The sequence below is a fragment of the Macaca fascicularis genome, chromosome X (genome assembly GCF_037993035.2).
Source record: "Macaca fascicularis isolate 582-1 chromosome X, T2T-MFA8v1.1".
Taxonomy (NCBI): domain Eukaryota; kingdom Metazoa; phylum Chordata; class Mammalia; order Primates; family Cercopithecidae; genus Macaca; species Macaca fascicularis.
Window position 1 is genome coordinate 40,280,927 of NC_088395.1, and position 5,726 is coordinate 40,286,652.

General features: G+C 49.1%; 1 long non-coding RNA gene across 3 annotated transcripts; it reads left to right on the plus strand.

Moving 5' to 3' along the window:
* The first annotated feature begins 526 nt into the window (after positions 1–526).
* Positions 527–5,180, plus strand: LOC102132766 (uncharacterized). 3 transcript variants are annotated; one of them, XR_012429881.1, is made up of 4 exons: positions 527–1,736; positions 1,876–2,201; positions 3,980–4,150; positions 4,928–5,180. It is a non-coding gene; the product is annotated as an uncharacterized lncRNA (long non-coding RNA). The 3 variants fall into 3 exon arrangements; XR_010584213.1 differs by having other exon boundaries at positions 527–2,201; XR_012429882.1 differs by having other exon boundaries at positions 527–2,201; positions 5,006–5,180.
* Positions 5,181–5,726: the final 546 nt, after the last annotated feature.

Sequence of the window (5,726 nt, forward strand, 5' to 3'; positions counted from 1 at the left end):
GGCAATGGTATTAATAGCTTAAAGGGAGAAGCAGAGCTCCTGCCCTGGAGATGATGACAGTCTAGGTGAGGAGTGAAGATATTGCAGACACCTCAGGGGCCAAGAGTGCCCAGCAGCAGCGACCACGCCACCCAGGACTGTCAGGCCAGGGGAGCAGAGAAGCATCCTTGTGGACAGGCAGCAAAGGAGAACCGGCAGGATGGGCCACGTCATTGTGAAGGAGTGGCTCCTGTGGTCCTGGGCACACCTGAGTTTGAGGCAGGGGGCACAGAGCCCTTAGAGAGAGTAGGTACAGCACATCATCCGCTTTTGTGTTTCATTCCATTGTCTTTCTAATCTGTTTTTGTTTCGTTTTAATGGCCCTCCATCTGTTTCTCCGGACTCTGTTAATAACAACCATGCTAGAACACTGCCAGGTACTGGGCTAAGCACTTTCCACAGCTTATCTCCCTAATCCTCCCAACCGCCGGAGGAGGCAGATACTATTTTTATCTCCATTTAATTTATCCCCATTTCACTGAGACTCAGTGAAGGAAGGCCACTTGGGTTTCCACGGATGGTGCATTCATTTCCTGAGGCTGCTGGAACAGAGTACTCCAGACTGGGCCAGACTGGGTGGCTGACAACAAGCATGGATTCTCTCGCTGTTCTGGAGGCCAGCAGTCTGAAACTAAGGTGCCGGTGGGGTCACACCTTCTCTGGAGGCTCTCGGGGAGGATCCTTCCCTGCCTTGACCAGCTTCTGGGGGTTCCAGGTGTTTCGTGGCTTTGGCTGCATCACTCCAATATCTGCCTTCATCTTCTTGCCACCTTCTCTCTATGTGTTTTTCCTCTATGTGTCTCTTACAAGGACCCCTGTCATTGGATTTAGGGCCCACCTGAATAATCGAGGATCATCTCATCTCAAGATCCTTAATTGCATCTGCAAAAACCCTTTTTCCAAATATGGTCACATGCACAGGTTCTGGGGATTAAGACACGGGCATAGGTTTTGCGGGGCCACCATTCAACCCACTGAAGGTCCCATGAGGCAGAACAGGGGTCAGAACCCAAGAAAAAGGATCAGTTGTCACTTCAATGTGATAGGATCTTGCTGAGAAGGGTTGCACCAGTAGGAATCCTTTGTGGTGGTTTTAAAACCTGTCCACAAATTCCTTAACACTCCTCCCACCAAAATGTGGCATCTCTGCCCTGCCCCTTGAATCTGGGTGGGCTTGTGACTCACTTGTAACCCAAAGAACATAGCGAAGGGATGCCGCGTGACTTCCAATGGTGGATCAGAAACTATGATACAGCGACAGCTTTTTTTTTTTTTTTTTTTTTTTTTTGAGACGGAGTCTCACTCCGTCACCCAGGCAGGAATGCAGCGGTGCGATCTCAGCTCACTGCAAACTCTGCCTCCTGGGTTCACGCCATTCTCCTACCTCAGCCTCCCGAGTAGCTGGGACTACAGGTGCCCACCACCACACCCAGCTAATTTTTTTTTTTTTTTGTATTTTTAGTAGAGATGGGGTTTCACCATGTTAGCCAGGATGGTCTCAATCTCCTGACCTTGTGATCTGCCTGCCTCGGCCTCCCAAGGTGCTGGGATTACAGGCGTGAGCCACCGTGCCCAGCTGTGACTGCCTTTTTTGAAGAAACATTTACCTTTGGAGCTCTGAGCTACCATATGAGCCATCTGACTGCCCTGCTACCACTACGCTGGGAGGAAACGCAGGTCACATGGAGAGGTCACCTGTAGGTGTTTCTTTCTTTCTTTCTTTCTTTCTTTCTTTCTTTCTTTCTTTCTTTCTTTCTTTCTTTCTTTCTTTCTTTCTTTCATTCTTTTTCTTTCTTTCTTTTTTTTTTTTTGATGGAGTCTTGTTCTGTTGTGAAGGCTGAAGTGCAGTGGCACGATCTTGGCTCACTGCAACCTCTGCCTCCCGGGTTCAAGCTGCTCTCCTGCCTCAGCCTCCTGAGTAACTGAGACTACAGGTGCCTACCGCTGCCCGGATAGTTTACCTTTAGGTGTTCGGATCTGCAATCTAGCTGGGATCCCATCGACAGACAGCATTGTGCCCCAGGCCTGTGAGTGAAGAGACCTCCACATATTCCAGCCCCACCCCTAGCCATGGAGTCTTCTCAGCTGAGACCCCAGACATCACGGAGCAGAGAGAAGCAGTCCCTGCTGTCCCCTGGCTGAATTCCTGACCCTCAGAATCTGTGAGTCTAATCAAATAGTTGTTTTCTGCCACTTAGTTTGGGGGTAGCTTGTCACACAGCAGCAGTAACCAGGACACCCTTCCTTATTGGGAGAGAGAAAGCCTCAAATTGGGGGTTAGCAGTTCCTGAAAAATAGATCAGATTCAGAGAGACAAAAACAAATCTCCAAACAAAACAAAACAAAAAGAAAAGTAAAGATCTCTTGTGTGCAAACCCTCCCCTCACCCCAGTTCCCGGTGGTTCTGAGAAATGAGGTGAGGTGGGGAGGAGGGCACAGAAATGAAAGCAGCCCCTCTCAGCATGAGAAAGCATCCCTCAGGCCTTCCACAGCTGTCTTCCTTCCAGCCCCAGCCGGAGGGAGGCTCGCAGCCCCTGAACGTGGGCTTCGGTGGAGCCCAGCTGCAGTCACAACTTCCCACGCAGCTGCGGTGGACTAGAGGCTCCAGCCACATCCCTCCCCAGGTCCTGGCCACCTGACTGACCACACCATCCCCAAGGTCCAGGCTCCCCTGCAGCAGGGGGCCGGCTGCTCCCCAGTCCTGTCTTTGCCAGGGCCCAGGCTTGTGTGCAGCGCTGGCCGCCAACTACAGCACAAGCCCATTCATTTGCTGGATTGGATTTTTTGGATTTTGTCATTTGCTATGCGGAGGTTTTCTTTCTGACTAATTTGTTTACCAGGTTTAATTCTTCAATCATGTTTTCATTTTAGGAGATTTCAGGGTAATTATGAACTTTGAATAAATCCATCTGAGGCACCAAAGTGCTCTGAGCACAGCTCTGTCAGGGCCTGCCATTTCCTTGCTACATTGAGACTTGGTGGGAATAGTACCTTTACTGCCCACCCCCACCTCAGCTCCTGCAATTGGAAACAGCTGGGCCTCTAGGAGAGGCCAAGGTCAGGATCTGGGAAAAGCCCCAACTGAAAACCACACTGGGGTTGGGGAGAGATGGAATCAGGCCGGTGTGTGAGTGAGGCTGCAGAATTGGAGAGTCTGGGGCCCCACCCCACCCACCTTGCCCAGGCTACTCCCCAGGGCATGGAGCAGAGGGAGCAGACACTGGGGCTGCCTCAGCATTGCCAGCCGCGTGTTTACTGAAGCAGGGTGCAAAGCATTGTTGGGGAGGGAAAAATGCTTCCCTGCACCTATCTAGATTCTTTAGTTGGGTTATGAATTAAATTGACATGAAACAGATTAGCAGGAGAAAAACCATTTTAATTACACACATTCGCATGGGAGTCCCATAAAGCCATGAAACCCAAAGAAGGGCCAGATGATGGAAGCTTGCATCGTATCATGAGCTACAGAAAAGAATAGGGGTTCTGGGCTTCTGGGGGGTGCTGGAGACAAATTTTGGGCGGGTGAGAAGAAGAAATGTCCGGAGAATAAAGGTTGCCTTGTTATGCAGATAAAAGTCTCTTAGGTGATAAAAGTTGAGCAGCTCTCTTCCTGCTACAGATATGTTTACTAATGAAAATGTCCTTTACAAAATGGGAGTTTTTCAGAGCTACTGCTGTGTCTGCAGTTTCTCAAAATAACCAGCTTGAAATAATCAATATGCCAAAGAGGTATATTCTGGGGTGGCATTTTCTGGTTTCCTACAGTCATGTTTTGGGGTGGTGTGTCCTGAGCCCCAGCAGGTGTAGAGACCAGAGGCTACAACTCTAGTTCCAGTATCGTAGCCCTGAGCAGTGGGGCAAAGAGTTTCTGAGCCCTCAGGGGTAAAACAGAAATATATCAACGATGATGATGTGATGATGACAATTTCTGTTCCATCAGTTTGCAGACTTGTCGCAAAGGAGCTGAGGCACGAGGAGACATTCTGTAAACTGTATCACGTGGCACAGTTGTGAGGTGGTGGTGGTGCTGTGGAACAAGGTCTCTTGGTCATAACAGCAGGATCACACTGGCAGGCTGGGGTGATGTGATACCCAACCAACCAATATAAAGGTAGGAAATGCCACCAGGCCCCCGGATGTCTTGACTCTGTCACTGTTTCTCAACCCAATGGGTCTGGCTCCTGAGTGTGCTGGGATGGTCTCTATGGGAGTATGTGAGTGTATAAATTGGGTTCTGGTCTCAGCACCTTAACAACACCACACAGGAGGGTTGTCTGTGTCCGGAATCTTATTAGCACTAACAAATTAGAGTTGCTTAATCTGCATATCCATATCAAACCTACAGCCAGCTGGGTGGGTGTGTGGTGCAGAACCGGCATGTGCACTACTCATAACTAGGATCAATGCATTAGGCTTAGCTAATTTACATGCAGCCAATTACAGCAATGGTGTAAGGAGCAAAACTGCCAAGAGCACCAATCACATACAGGGAATTCTTCACTGCAGAGTGTAAGACCCCTGAGCTCCTAGAGCTTCATGGCACTTGTTCCCACCACAGAGTATAGGCTGAATGGGAACTCCAGACTTGCTCTGATGAGAATTCGGTAGTAGATCAGATCCACAGTGACAGTGACACCCTAGGCAGGGGCTGGTGCAAGGGAGGGAGTGTCCATACTGTCTTCATTTGGGTTCTCCCAGAATCAAGCCTGGGAGAAGGAAACACCAGTAAAGGCGTGCGGGTGTAAGGCAGGACAGTTAACGAAGGGTGCACGATCAAGCCAGGTACTCCTGTGGGTAACTGCTATGGCTGAATTCTGTCCCTCTCCCAAATTCATGTTTTGAAGTCCTAAACCCCAGGACCTCAGAATGTCATCTTATTTGGAAACAGGGTCCTTAAAGAGGTAATTAAGTTAAAATGAAGTCGTCAGGTTGGGCCCTAATCCAATGTGACTGGCGTCTTTTTAAGAAGAGATTGGGACACAGACATCCACAGAGAGAAGGCCATGTGAAGACGCAAGGAAAAGACAGCCATCTACAAGCCAAGAAGAGAGGCCTCAGAAAGAATCAACCCTGCTGACACCTTGATCTTGGACTTCCAATCTCCAGAGCTGTGGGAAAATACATTTATGTTGTTAAAGCCCCCCAGTTGTGTGGTACTTTGTTATGCTGGCCCTCACAGACTAAGACAGCGAATACGACCCGTTTCCTTTGGGGGAGACAGTGTACACAGGCTTCTGAGTTATCCCACCTGAGAGGTAAGGAGGCTAGGGTGTTTATCTACCAATTTGTATCAGTCATTTCTTGGGGGGCTGTTCTCGGGGGCATTAACTCCCACACTTCCAGCCTGACACGGGGGCAGGCAAAGTAGTTTGGCAACCAGTAGAAGCCCCCAGATGAAGAAATGCAAGGGTGACCACTGGGAAGCTGAGCCTGAATGCACTCAGAAGTTAAGAGCAAGGGGATTTGTAAGAGGCAATGATAATGATGGCATCTGCTACATAGACCTATGAGACAGTGATGGTCTATCTTAGGTACCCGCCCAGAGGCTAAGGTGCTGTGGACTTTTACCTCTAACCCGAAGGAATGTGCATGTGTGCGGTGTGTCTATTACTAGTGAGATTTTGTCTAGATAGAATACAGACGTTTCTATTGGATAATCCTGTGTAATGTTGTATAACCCTATAATG